The following is a 15,878-nucleotide window of genomic DNA, read 5'->3' on the forward strand; positions in this document are numbered from 1 at the left end:
AAAAAAAAATCACATAAACATTTCCAATAGTGTTTTTCTGCTCCAGCTGTAGATTATAAATCTAAATATATTCATCTCCACAGAGCTCCCTGAGGCAAGTGAGATTTCGTGTGTCTAAGGGAGGTCACCTCCATCAGGAAGAAGTGGAGTGTAAGATTTTGCCCGTTCGTGCACAAATCACTAGATAATAGTTTTCACATTCAAAAAACTGTACTCAGAAGCCCCAATATTTAAACCAGATAGATGAGGCTGTTAGAGGGCGGGGCTGGCAGGCAGAAAGGAGGCTCTAAGTCTATCTTTGCGGTTACCTCCTGTCCCGAGGGAGCCTGGGGCAAAACCCCTGAACCCTTGATCTCTGGGGAACATGGTTTGAAAATTGCTGCACTAGACCCTGAAGATGTGTATTTTAACCACAAATACTTCAAAGAGCCAGAGACCCAGTCATGTAACTGCCTGAAAAGTAGTGAGCTCATTTCTTCCTCTTCCGGAATTGTAGTAGTGAGTATTGATGCATGGTCTGTATTAAAGACGGATCACCCTGTAAAGTAATTCCCGCTTTCAGTCGTGTGAACACTTCCAGGGAGAGGAGAGCAAGTCCAGTGGCGTAGGCAGCCTGAATTCATCTTCAGGGATTCAAAAGCCCCTTAACGGGGTGACAGATGAGACACCTTGTTCTTCACACTTGCCTGTGAGTGCCCCGTGGCAGCATCCCACTAGCCTTTCCTCATCTCCCATTGAGTGAGGATTCCATCTTCTCTCACCTGTCTCCATGAATGGGCACTCGACATTCAGTCAGGATGGCTTGCCACTGATGCTTCAGAGAGAGAAACTTGGTTTAGAAACAATGTTTTCCACTCAAGTGGAAACTCAAATTTCTTTCTATCTATCTAGCTAGGTAGCTATCATCATCATGATGTATTTATCTATCTATTGATCTATCATCATCATCTATTTATCTATCATTTATCTCTCTTTAAATTTCCTTGTGTCCCTTTGTGTGTGTGTAGTAAGAAGACTTATGAAATCTACTCTCTTAACAATTTTTTTAAGTACACAAAACAGTGTTGTTAACTATGGGCACAATTTTGCATGGCAGATCACCAGAATTTATTCATCTTGTAAGGAACACCCCAGAAGCTTCTGTCTAGCACACAGGACATTGCTGTCCTGATATTTTCCCTGTGGCTTTTGAACAGATCCTAGGTAATAGGCATGTCTTTCCTTAGAAGTCATGACACCATTTCTCTGTAGATCAGGAGAGAAAGGGAAGCCTTGCCCTCCACTTTCTGGATGGCATTCCAAGAGGTTCCCCAAAGTAAAGCCATATGGGGTAACATGGCTTTGTCAGCTGTGACTTTGCAGGCAGAGCAGGCTGTTATTTTTATTGGAAGGCAATAAACATTGAATACTATCATTATGAGACTTCTCCCAGCCTCTTTTCAAGCTTCCCTTATTATTTCACAGCAACCTCAACAATTGTATTTGTCAACACTGTAGAGAGAACCTTGCAACCTGTTGGTGGGCTCAGCAAATAGGGGTTTGTTGTGTGAATGCTGATGTTTTCGAAAGCTCTGTCCTGTCAGCGAGAATGACATTTCATTCTATTTATTGTGATTCGTTTTTTGAAGTAGAGTTTTAAAAGTGTAATTGCTTTTGTAGTCTGAGAAAGAAAGGGGCACTAAGCCACATTTAGAGATGTATATAATTGTTAAGCAGTTTTGGGAGGTTGAGAATAGTGAGATTTTGAAAAGAGATGGTACATATATTTAAATATATGAATTTCTTTCTTTCAAGCTTTTGCCAAAAGGGTTTGCAACAATGTAGATAATAAAGCCTGACTTTAAAATGATTTCAAAAGATAATAGAGAGGGTTCAAGGAAACAAAGGTGCTAATCATTGGTTGCAAGGGAAATTGAAGATACTTGATTCAACTATTGGGACATAAAGTGAATAATTCACAGATTCACAGGACTAAGTAGAATAATACAATTCAGGGTTGATGGTGCATTTATATTAAATATTAGTAAGCACATATAGCTGCTATTATGATATCTAATAAACTAATAGAATATAAAACTATACATGAAAGTAAGAATGTTATATGCAAGGTCCAAGAAATGTGTCTGATAGTGATCAGGACCTCATCTCAGATGATTAGTTTCCTTTTTTTCCAATTATTTTATTGAGGTGCTATTGATTTATAACATTGTATAATACAGGCGTACATTATCGTTGATCAGTTTCTGTATAGACTGCATTGTGCCCACTACGAACAGTCTAATTTTTATCCGTCACTGTATAAATGTGCCCCTTTACCCCTTTTGCCCACTCCCTAACCCCCTCCCCTTCCTCTCTGGTAACCACTAATCTTTTCTCTTTATCCATGTGTTTATCTTCTATATATGAAGGAAGTCATGCGGTGTTTTTCCTTCTCTGTGTGGCTTATTTCGCTTATCCATGTAGTTGCAAATGGGACGATTTCGTCTTTTTTTATGGCTGAGTAGTATTACATTATGTATGTATATACCACATCTTTATCCATTCATCAGTTGTTGGGCACTTGGATTGCTTCCACATCTTGGCTGTTGTGAATAATGCTACAAGGAACATAGAGGCGCATAAATCTCTTGGAATTGTTGATTTCAAGTTCTTTGAACAATATTCAGTACTGGGATAGCTGGTTAGTATGGTATTTCTATTTTTAATTTTTTGAGGAATCTCCATACTGTTTTCCATAGTGGTTGCATCAATTTGCATTCCCAACAGCAGTATATGAGGGTTTCTTTTTCTCCACAACCTCTCTAACATTTGTTATTTTTTGACTTGTTAGTTTTAACCATTCAGATGATTAGTCTTCTCTATAGCAAATAAAAGATGTGGGAAGAGTAGAAGGATCTATCATTTACTGCCTCATTCATTAGTTCATTCCAAGCCATTTATTCTGTGCCTTTTGTATACAAGACTGTTCTAGATACTCAGGGAATAGCTGTGAACTACAGAGTTCTTGTTTCAAGAAGCTTACAATCTAGAGAAGGAGACAAACAATAAGCAAGTTGATAAATAATGTTTTGTAATTAAATTTCACTTAGTAATATGTTCCACGAAAATAAAGGAGTCAGGAGTTAGAGAGTGACTGAGGGACAGAATTTAATATAGTGAGTGCTCTCATTATATTTAAATGCATACTTTAAAGGTATACTAGACACAAGAAGAAGGGTAGAAGTTAAAGATCTACTTGGTACATCCTCCTTTCATGCTGATGGGGAAGATCTCGGAGAGGAGGACAGACTGATGATCTATGAGATGAAATGACAGCAGCAAAGCCTCTGTGAGCGAAGGCGGAGGGGACCCCGGGAACAGAGGAGGTTTGGCTCTCAATCGGGGCACAGTTGGTCATCCATTACAACAGGAGGGGAACCTTTGATGGATTTGAGCTGAGGTTGGCCACTATCTGTACTTTTGTTTTAAAGAGCCCTCTCTTGCTGCTCTGTTTAGACTAGAGCATATGTACTTGTGTTGGGGGTTGGGGTATGTGGAGCAGGAAGGCTTTTGAAGAGGCCACTGCTGTGGTCCAGGTGAAAGATAATACAGACTTGAATGAGGGTGAGAGTGATGGAATTAGGGAGAAGTGGTAGAATTCTAAAAATATCTAGAAGGGAGAACTGACCAGATATGCTGATAGACTAGAAATTGAGTGTGAAGAAAAGAGAGGATTCAAGGGTCACTCTAAAGTTTTTAGTCTGAGCAGCTGGAAGAATTGATATACCACTTACAGAGATGAGGAAAACTAAGGGAGAAATAAGTGGTTGGAAGAAAAAAAATTTTTGTTTTTTGGATATTTTAAAGTTGAGATGCCGATTAGATATAGTAAAATTGTAAGTGCTGTGAAAAATGATTCTTAGAGGCAAGATACTATAATGTTTAAGGGTCTATAGACTCTGGAGCCAGAATGCCTGGGTCCAGGTAAAATGAAGATTATAATAGTACCTACTTCATTAAGTTGTTGTCAGGATTAAATGATGAATACTTGTAAAGCCTTAGAATATAGTCTAGCACATACGAAGCACTTAACACAAGTCACTTATTTTTAGTGGTGGTACTGTTGCTATTACCAAAAAGTTTTTGGTTTGACCCCACGAGATAAAGTCTATGCAGACATGAAATTGACCAATCCCAACACAGAAGTATCAAGTGTGAGTCCATTAAAATTAAAATCCATACTGTGGCTTCTGTAATTGCTTTATTAATGAGCCTTGTGAGGAAATAATTTGGAATGCATGAACTGTTCATTGTGTAGTTATTTAGGAGTAGTTTTGCTGTGATGCGGAGGTCTTTGGAATTGCTGAGTACAAAGCAATTCTTGTGCTTCACTGACATGCCACTAATCAAACCACCTGAAACTGTAACACTTGCAAACTTCCTTTCTATGGATTTTGAGTAGTGTTTTTCACATGATGAGCCTTTTCTCTTGCAGAATCTAAATGCTTCGCCTTTGAATCTGCAACCAGAGAGTACACAGCCCACGACAAACTATACTTGCGTCTATATATCTGACCTGATGTCTGCTGGTGATTTAAGTTGAATTGATTTATTGTACAAAAGTTTCTGGCTAAATATTAAGACATAATTTATTTTAGAAGTTGTTCCTTTAAGCTTTCTGAGATGAAGTTACAGAGTGTCATAGGCCAGGACCTTATAAAAGTAACATTTTATAGTGTCAAGAGCGCTACTGAAGGGTTTCCTTTTGAAGTTCATTTATAAGATGATGTTACATTTCAACTAAAAAGTCCCAACATTTTAGGACCCTATGCATCTATTCAGTTGCCCAGTAATTAGTTCTCCTTAGGAATTTTACATATATGAAAATAACAAAAGATTTGCCAAGTGTTCTCAAAGTAGAAGAATTAACAAAAGACCTTCTTATGGGATGTATTTGGCCCCCAAAATGGTCATATGTCCAGTATAAGTTCTGGTCAGGGCTTGTTACATTACTTGCTTCAAACTATAATGAGAGTATATTGTCAAATGAATCAATCAAAACATGATGACAGATACTAAATCATCTTCATGACCCAGAGAGAAGCCTAAAATGCTGCATACAGTTCGACTAAATTCAGTTGCTTATTAAGGGTGTTTAAAAATGGATTTATAATACCTGCTATAATCCACGTTGTTAATGAGCCCTCTTTTGCTGCTCTGTTTGATCTAGAGTCTATGTGCTTCCATATGTGTTGAGGGGTTGGGGGGTGTGGAGCAGGAAGGCCTTTGAAAGAAACCATTGTAAAGGTCCAGGTGAGAGACGTTGTTCTGGGTTGAACTGTGTCCTCCAATAAGATATATTGAAGACCCAACCACTAGTATTTCAGAATGTGACTTTATTTATAAATAGGGCTGTTGCAGATGTCGTTAGTTAAGTTGAGATGAGGTCACACAGGAGTAAGGTGGGCCCCTGATTTAATACAACTGGTGTCTTTGTAAGAAGAGGAGAAGACACAGAGATGCAGACAAAGGGAGGAGGCCACGTGATGGAGGCACAGATTGGAGAGATGCAGCTGCAAGCCAAGAAACACCAGGGATTGCTGGCAACACCAGAAGACAGAAGAGGCAAGCAAAGATTCTACCCAGAGTCCCAGGGGGAGCAAAGCCCATCTGACACCTTGATTTCAGACTTCCAGCCTCCAGAACTGTGAGAGAACCAATTTCTGTTTTTAGCCACCAATTTGTGGTACTTTGCTATAGCAGCCCTGGGAAATTCATGCAGATGTTATATGAGAACTAATACAAGGCAGGCCTTCAACATTCATTCCTTCCTGAAAGCTACTGCCCTTCTAGACAAACCTCCTGAGTCTAAATCATTGTTGTGTACTCAAAAGGAGTCAAATGCACAATGATCCAGAGCATCTATGGCAATATATAATCTTCAGCAACTTTACTTTAATATCTGTGATTTACGTGCCAGACGCAGTGGTAGCTTTTAGATCTGTTATCTTAATTCATCCTTTCATCAAACCCATGGGGGTTCTATTATTATTCCTTTTTACAAATGAGGGAGTTGAGGTTTAAAAAGGTTAAAAATCTTGCCCAAGGTCACAGAACTAGTGGAAAGTTAGGATTCAAGGTCCATCTGATCTGGAGCTTGAAATCTTAGTCTCTATCTAGGAAGGCTTCACAATTACAGTTTTGATGTGGAAAAAGGAGCTACAGGGTTAAAGTCACTCTTTCCTCATCCTTCGCTTACTGCCCTCTCATCCTTGTTGGCCAATTTCAGAGAATCAGAGGAAAGAGAGGTGGGAAGGAAAAGCAGTAAAGGCAGCAGTTAATAACATTCCCTCTCAGACATGGAACAAAAGGAAAGACATTTCTGAAGGATCTGGAAGGCCATTCCATGTTGCCGCAACTTCAGATCTTCAGTTGGCCCACAGGTTTGATCTGTGAAACACTTTGTTAGTTTCAAACCTTCGTACTTGTAACTCATGTATCATGAAACCCGCTTTTGTATGGGGCAGGGAGGGGTGATACTGTGTAAGAGTTATCTAGTCTTAAAAAGCACCTGGCGGCGGGGTGGGCCCTGTGGCCAAATGGTTAAGTTTGCACGCTCATCTTCAGCGACCCAAGGTTCACTGGTTCGGATCCAGGAAGGACCTATGCACCACTCGTCTGAGCCACTCTGTGGTGACATACCACGTAGAAGAGCTGGAATGACCTGCAGCTAGGATATATAACCACGCACTGGGGCTTTGAGGAGAAAAGAAATAAAAAGGAGGAAGATTGGCAACAGATGTTAGCTCAGGGCCAGTCTTCCCAAAAAACAAAAAAGAAAGAAAAACAAGTACCTGGGAAAAATATTACTAGTAATGATTACGTTTGTCAAGAAAGAGCAAAAGATTCCAGCATTCCATATCTAGATTTGGTCACAAACGTGCCGTGAGGTATTTGCAGAGCACTGACGATGGAGCTATCTCCTCTCCACGCTCTCCATCCGCTAGGAGAGGGCAGTGGGGAAACGGACGCCAGCTCTGAAGAACTGATATCGATTGTGACTCAGCTTTCACCTACTTTAGTGGGAAAACAATTCATTTAAAACAGACTAATACAATTATTCCCTTAGTCAGGAAATATTTCACAAGACAGTTCCGGGAAAACAAATCTTTCCATCATATTTCAAGGGGAATCTTCAGAATTTAATGAATTTCTATGGCTTCTTGTTGAAGCAAATCCTTTATTGGCAAAATCTACAATTGCTGGGATATATGTTAGGTTATCTGTATTTAATTATTCCTTTCATTGTGGCTCAAATTGATGTTATTGACTTAATTTGAAATGTCCATAATAGGAGATATTAATATTTTGTTGTGACAATAGATTGTGGTAACCTGTAAAGTTTTATATTACTTGAAATTGTGGTCCAGTGTTTTGGGAAAATGGAAACAATAATATGTAGACAGATTCAATGACTCAGCTGTATAAAATGACTATTCAAACAATTGATATCTTTTTTTTTTTGGTGAGGAAGATTGGCCCTGAGCTACATCTGTTGCTAATCTTCTTTTTATTTTTTTCTCTCCAAAGCCCCAGTACATAGTTGTATATCCTATTTCTGGGTTGTTCTAGTTATTCTATGTGGGTTGCCACCACACCATGGTTTGATGAGCAGTGTATACGTCTGCACCCAGGATCCAAACTGGCAAACCCTGGGCTGCCAAAGCAGGGCACATGAACTCAACCACTTGGCCATGGGGCCAGCCCCCGATATCTTTTAATATTACAAAACCAAGGAACCCTGGACCCAGAAAATATCTTTAAGATTATTGGGTAGACCTAAAACATAAATATCTATACCCTCATTTAAAAATAAGGTTACAAAAGCTCAGGGAACTAAAGTGGCTTGCCCCAGGCCACACTGGCAGCTTTAATCTCTGCAGTACTATTAACAGTGATTTCACTTAGCGATTGGCTAGTGGAAAAATAAATATTACAAAGCAGATTTTGATATTATTGCCCAGCAGTTAGGAATTCAACTTTCTGTTTAAATCCTTCTCCACCACTTCGGGCAATTTATTTAATTGCTCAATGCCTCATTTTTCTCCCCTGTAAAGCATAGTTGACAATACTACCTACTTCACTGGGTTTATGAAAAAGCAATCTTCAAACTAGTAAATCTTGTTTGCTTTTTATCCTAGCTTGTCTTCTGAACTGATTTGTCTGAAGACACATTTATAGGTCAAAAGAGGGTGTTTTCAAGGATTTAAAAAATAAAGGGCACATTTCCATTGGCACTATGGCTATTTCCTAGATGAAATGTGTAGTATACACTTACCATCTTGTAGCATTTCAATAACACCTTGTTGTTTTTTATGGTAGCCGTAGATATTTTAATGATCAGACCATATTTATTACATCCGATTTATTAATTAAATGACAGAATGTCCCTGTAGAAATAAAGTTTCACATATTTAAAAATACCTTTCAATACGTACATTCAGTTATGAATGATACCTAATTGAAAGAGAAACAGAGATAATTCTTTTCTCAGCCTCCATCTCTCCCTTTTTTCAACAATTGAAATAATTGTTCCCAGAAGTGGCTACCCTGTGAAGCCTGGGCTGTCGGCCTTTGATGTGTCTCTTGCATGGTAAGATCAAATAGTTCTCATAATTACATTTGGTAATTTTACAGTCATTATTTGCGTTGTTAAGATTTTCTGTGCTCAAAAGAAAAAAATTATAGGTCAACAAGTCATTGTGTAATGAAAAAAGAAAGTAGCAACATGATAAAATTGTGGAAGGAATGAGAATGTGTTAAATTACCTTTGGTTCTGGATATGGTGAGCCCAAATGCACAGTCTCAGTAACATTAGTTGAAAATGATCACTTTACACGTGTGTTAAAGAACCCATTTTACAAACTGTGTCTAATTGAAGTGGATAATCTTAGTGGTCACGCTGATGTTTAGAAAACAGTGGTGTTAGGGAACAGCTCTAATATTCACCTGAAAGACTTTATAAAAATATAAGAAATGCACTTGAGCTGGAGTTAGGTGGTTAACAGGGATTTTTGGTGGTATTGTGAAACACTTTGCTAATGGTATTTCCAGGTGTGTAGGATATTTGTCTTTGAATTATTTGAGTGCCGCACAAAAGTAAAAGCTTGCAATTAAATATCGTGTTTACAAATATGGCTCAATAATTTTTAGGCCATTTAAGTTTACTTGATTTGCATATTTTCTGTCAATTTCTTAAAGAAAAGTATTTTCCAGCAGGCTAGTTTCTGTTCAGCAAATTTTAAACGCAGTCCTGCCTGAAGGCAGGCGGGTGAAGTGATGATGCTCTCCAGTTCTCAGTAGACTGTAGATCGTAGCATGATATTGACATTGTAGTTAGAGTCAATCTTTTGTGGAAGTTGCTGAAACAAACCACTGGACATATGGCCAAATTGGACTGTGGCAAAACATTCATTAGGATTTCATTTAGTCATTGATGGGGCTAGACAGTACTGCACACTCTGTAATTATTTCTATTTGATGCCTGGTGATATTAAACTAAAGGATTTTTTTTCCTGACCCATGCTATTTCACACCTAATAGATAGATGTCCTTCTGATGAATAGGCCCTAATTACTCACACCTAGGTTCTTCTTGTGGAGCAAGAGGAGAGAAAACTAGATTTTTTTTTTTATACTAAACTTATGGAGGCACATAGTTGTCAGCTTTGAGTAATGCAAATTGTTTCTCTGTGTGGGGCCTTAGCAGTCTCTAGAGAGTTGTATGGTGATGGGATTAAAACCCAGCAAATTTGTACTCTTCGATCAGCTTCTAGGAATTCATCCAAAGGATGAATTATGTATGTGAAAAAGATTTAACCACAAACATGTTCATGGAGGTGTAACTTTTAATAGAGAAAAATGGAGAAAAACTAAATGTCTGTTCAATTCACTTATTCATTCAAAAATACATTTTAAGCCATTGCTCTGAGCCATATACTGTTCTACTTGCTAACTAATGATAACTGAATAAAATAATAATGATATTTCATGTCATGGAATACTATGCAGCCATTAGCAGTGCTGCAGAGCAATATGCAAGGACATGGCAAGATGTTGACGATACATTAATGGAAAACAGTAAGTAATATACAGGAATAAGCTTTGAATGTTTATATTTTTCAAATATGCTCTGATGAATACCTATTACTTTTCTAACAGGAAAAACAAAATAACAGATTTTTATTTCCAAACAACTCAAAAAAGTCTACCAGTGGCCGGACTGGTGGCACAGGGGTTAAGTGCACACGTTCTGCTTCGGTGGCCTGGGGTTCGCAGGTTGGGATCTGGGGTGTGGACATGGCACCGCTTGGCAAGCCATGCTGTGATAGGTATCCCACATATAAAGTAGAGGAAGATGGGCATGGATGTTAGCTCAGGGCCAGTCTTCTTCAGCAAAAAGAGGAGAATTGGCAGCAGTTAGCTCAGGGCTAATCTTCCTAAAAAAAAAAAGTCTACCAAGCTGAAAACTCATGCATGTATTAGTTGATGATGATGGATCTTCCAAAGGAAAGGATTAATTTAAGAAATATTTATTGAGCTACTGTGTGCTGCCTTGTGAAGAATTCTGTGACACAATGATGACGCCTTCAAGGAGGTTCAGGTAAGACCAATTGCTCAGGGGTGTGAGTGATTTGACGACTGCTATAGAGTATCCAGATTCATCTATAGATAGCATCATGTGCCATGGTCTCCAAGGCAAAGGGAGGTGTACTGCCCCACTCCCTTCCACAAAAACTTCTGACTGTCCTGGCTATCATGCATTATTTTGGGATGTCTTTTCTGCTTTCCTTCACTCTACTTGAACTTGATTTCATGGTTGTAAGCATTTTGATGGCGTGGAGTTGTTTCAAACTATGTCTTTCTCAAGGATCCAGATATTAATAGCTTAGATTACTGTGAAGTAATTAGAATAGCCCGGAGTGATACTGGCAGTGTCATATGCTGGTAGTCAAATGGAGCTGGCAGTGGGAAAGCCCAAGCATAGGCTTTGAGGAGTTGGCAGTCAAAACTTCAGAGCAAAGATCTGGCTCATTCAGTCCACGTTCATGTAGTCATCACTGAATACAAAAATGGAGAGGGTCCAAGCTGGAGGAAGCTGCCCAGAGCGTGACTTTGGACAAACGGGCAATAATGAGAATCAAGATCATCTGCAGTATGGGAGTTTATCAAAAGTAGGGCTTCTTAAAGGGCAAGGGAGATCAGAAGCAAGAATACAGTCATGGAAGAGCCTAATCTGCCTGTCTCTAAATATGAGTATTGTGAGTCATCAGGAAAGTTATGTTTAATTAACAGTTGCATTTCCCTGGCTCCTCTGATATTTTCTGGAATGTGATCACCAAGCAATCATTATGCTTACAGGAAAAGTAAGGGGAAAAAAATGATTTACTAGGAACTTTGATGAAGAAATGATTCTCTGGATTCCACGTTGTCCATCGTAGAACACATCACATTAGGTTTTCCTTGAGCCTTCCTATAATTTCACAGAAAAAGTATTGACCGCAAGAGTGCCAAGGAAGTTCAAGTAAATTTCTTCTCATTGAATGGAGGGCACTTTCTCTGATTTTGTCACTCTTATCGACATTACTAAGCTTTGGCTTGGCTTCTCTTGCGTTCTAAATTGCTGAGTGACTGCCTTAAGCGCTACCTGCCCAAAGCAGATAAAGCTGACAAATGTATTTGAGACTTTGGAGTAAAACAAACAGAAGTAAATAAAAACTAATATTCCAGTGGATGAAATGTAATTAGATTAATCTACAGTCCAGTTTATGACGGGAAACTAATTATGAATCAGATGTACAGTTTTCAGGGGATTTTTATGCAGGGTACACTGTATGTATCTAGTGTAATAAATTACTGTAAAGTGCATGCATGCACACACACATGTCTAGCATTTGAGGTCTGCTGGGAGCTTTGCTTTTATTTTAGATTTAAATTTGCCTCCAGTTTTGGAAGGCTGGTGAGTATTACATTATAAAGATTCGACTCCATCACTCTAGAATTGGCTTTTGAGCTTATTGCCTGTACTTAAGAGGAATCATTAGGAGGATTTTGTTTGTTTGCACACAGGCAAAATGAGGTATAAAGTTGAGCAATGATTGATGAATTTAGAACCAGGATAATTTGGGCCAAAAAAGAGCTTTTTTGTTAATTAAAGTTTTTCGAGAGTCTAAATTTTCTGAATAATTGTTTTAACCATCTTTAGATTGTGTCTGTATAAGAACTACTTCAAATTATACATAATTTGGAAAATGCCTCAATTCCTTTATACATTGTATTTTGCTTGAAAATCTGGCAGACATTTAAAATCCAAAATTTTTTTAATGTAAAATCTCATCCAGATCACGCTGTACTGACATACTGATTTACATTTTCAAGCCCAGAGCAAGAAACCCAGTTTCTATAATTTTTTTTCTTTGCAAACCTACAGAAGCTAAAGAAGGATAAGTTGCCTGATTTCAGTGCTCAGGGTGCTCAGTATCAAATCCACCCTTTTTTTGTTTTGGCTAGGCTCTGACTTTCCACTAGTTTAATTTCTTGATTTCTGCTTTGTTACCAATAAGATGACAGTTTAGGCTAAGTTTCCCTTTTTTTGTTGCCTTAAAACTGAGTCTTTGATCCTTCTGGGGCTGGGGAGTCTGCTCTGCTGGTACTCTTGGAAACATAGTCTTGTTGCTTGCTTTCATTCTCTGTAATGCCACCAACCTCTCCAGGTCTGTGGATATAGTTTGCACATAGAATCTTGCCACCATGCAGTGCCTGCTCCCCTCAGGACACCTCTCTTTCCAGGTACACCTCCGTGACACCAGCACGTGTCTGATATCTGCCCCCAAAGGCTGACTGGGCCATTCCTCTTGCCATTGCTGGGGGGGGCAAGGGGATCTTCCTACCCACCAACCCCAGTATTGCAGTTATTTTCAAGTTTTATCTTCTTGCAGTCTGTCTTGTATCAATACACCACAAGTGGGAAATGTATAAATTCTGTTCTCTTGATACCATTAAACTTCCTAATAAAGCAACCAAAAATGGCATAATTTTATCCTGTCTTATAACACACTGAAAAAAAAATCATAGAAGTTAGCTGGCATCAAGCAGGACTTTGATGGAATAAGACAAGACTGGTAGGTTTTGGTGAGAAGTAAAGAGCAAAAGAAAGACTAAAAATAAGGTCCTACCTAGATGTTTCAGTTTTCTAAAGCCACAATAATGCTGCATAACAAACAACAGCAAAACTATAGTTGATTCAGTGAGAATCTGTCTTTTGGTGCTTTGCTTATCTTATCTGGCCTCTTTTGCAAGTCTGGAGCCTCAGCTAGGGAAACTGAGATGTACATTTGCTCCATGTGTCTTCTCTTTCGGTAGGGTAGCCCAGGCATGATCTCAAGGTGAAGGCAGAGGAGCAGAAGAAGCAGCAAAAATATGTGTGTCTCTACTTGTACCAAGTTTGCTGTTGTCCCATTGACTGAAGCAAGTAACATGGCCAAGTCCAGGGTCAGTGCAGAAGTGCACTGCCAAAGGGAGATGTGCAACACTGGGACACAGTCAGTCCAGGCTAATAAGGCGGGCATGCAAGGGTGCTTCAAGGCATGGCTTCGCGTACTAGGAAGGGGGCTGGGAACAGGCACTGATCAGTTGCTAAAAGGAATTGTGCAGTTCTTTAACAGGATTCCTCTAGCTAAATCATTTGATCATTTTTCACAATTTCCCAGAATTATAATTCTTATCATATACAACAGAAATCCATAGCTTTTGACAGAAGTTTCCATTAAGAAGGAAAGCCCCCAATACTTTTATCCTTATAGAGAAATTACGGTATTCTTGAAACCCAGGCAAATGTTTTCTATTATTGATACGATACTCTAATGCCTTGCAAAAATAGCAGTACACATTTACTTTCAAGATCTCTGTTAAAAGCAATATTTGTCTTTTCCACCACAATTGTCTTGGGGATTGTTCTGTTTAGAAAATCAAACCAAACCAAACCAAATGAGTTTGAGTGAAGCCAGAATCTGTTGCCTTTGCTTCTTGGAAATCTATCACCAGCACCATATTCCATTTGCCACCAATGCATGGCTGCTTCTAAGCAACATGCGATGTATGTCATTTCAAAGGCTTATCTTCCTTCCAGAAGCTGATCCTCTTTCTTCGATTCTCCTAGCAACTTCTTAGGATTTCCTTGCAGGCCCCTACTCTCCTTTCCTGAACAGACTCCTACAGCACGCTTCCTAAAACTATTTTCCCCAAGGCAAGGCATTTTGCTCAGGGTATTATTTTACCATTTCCTCACTCATCAATATTTACTAGTCTGTCATACACTTTCACATTTCAGAAAGTTTATGCTTTTGCTAAGGTGTTAATAAATAAAATAACTACCATATAGCAGTTATGCTTAAAAGGAAGCTTTTAAAGATTTATGATGGCTTAACTTATTTTGAGCTTTATGACACTGCTGAAGAAGAGACTTTGGGGTGACTAATATTTAAATACATTTTTCTGATTTTAAAACACTATGGATTAATTTTAGACAATTAAAAGACTAAAAAACTATGAGGAAAATAAAACCCCTCATAATCTCACAAACTAGGGGTTAACTACTCAACTTTTTTCTCATTTTAGAGTTTATATGTATATGTGTGTATATCAGGCAAACTATGAAATTGCCAATGTTCAATTGTTTTTGAGCTACAAAAAGAGCAACTTCATGTTTCAACCTTATGTTAGTGATCATTGCTTATATTAGTAAGGAAGAGAAACAGAACCAATAATGTGGTTGGATGGATGAGTGGGTTGATCTATCTATCTATCTGGAAGAGGGGGAGAATGAATGAGAGCAAGACAGAGGAGTTTATTTCTAAGAAATTGACTCATGTGATTTGGACTTGGCTGACAAGTCCAAAATCTGTACAGCAGGCCAGCAGGCTGGAAGTTCAGGGAAGAGTAGATATTGCTGTCTTGAGTTTGAAATTTGCAGGATTTCTATGCTGGAAGCTTGAGGCAAAACTGCTTTTCTTGAGGAAACTTTTCTTTGCTCTTAAGGCCTCCAACCAATTGGATGAGGCCCACCCACATTATGGAAGGTAATCTGCTTGACTCCAAGTCTACTGATTTAAATGGTAATCACGTCTGAGAAATACATTCCCGGCAACATCTAGATTGACCAAGTAACTGGGCACCACAGCCTAGCAAAATTGGCACGTAAAATAAATATCTCATTCACTATAAATCTTTCTGCATCCTGGTTTTTACTATTATAAATACATGCCAATAACTATCCTAGTAAATAGAACTCTGTCTACATCTTCCATGGGTTTATTAAATTTACAAGAAGAGGAATCACTGGTTTACTTATGAAAAACACATCTACTCCCAACTGTGAGGCTACAATGACATCTGGAGGTGTGGGTTCCGCTCATGGGGCCTTTGCTCTGCCTTTTCTTTCTTTTACTCATTTTCTGCACAGTGGGATAGCACCTAATTGTGGAATCAGGGCATTTAAGAATGGGAAGCCAGAGGCTGATTGTCTGAGGAAGAGTTGATACACGCATCAATAGCCCTTGAAGACAGAGGCTACAGGCAGAGTATTGAGCTTGTTTTAATAGCTCTGGAGAACAAAAAGTTTGTACCAGATACAAACAACTTGGCTGTTGGATGTTAATTTACTGGTCCAAGTATGTGACACCATTATTCTTTCCATTGCCAGAGAGTGGAGAGAGGGTGGTGAAACTTTGGCTAAACTTCCAGGAGCTGGGGAGGTCGGAGATTGGCTTTTGTCATTTGATTGTGGAGTTAGAAACTGACATGTAGGATGAAGAGTTGTGATGACCAAAGAGCCCAGAGGTC

The sequence above is a fragment of the Equus asinus genome, chromosome 11, assembly GCF_041296235.1.
Source record: "Equus asinus isolate D_3611 breed Donkey chromosome 11, EquAss-T2T_v2, whole genome shotgun sequence".
Lineage (NCBI taxonomy): Eukaryota > Metazoa > Chordata > Mammalia > Perissodactyla > Equidae > Equus > Equus asinus.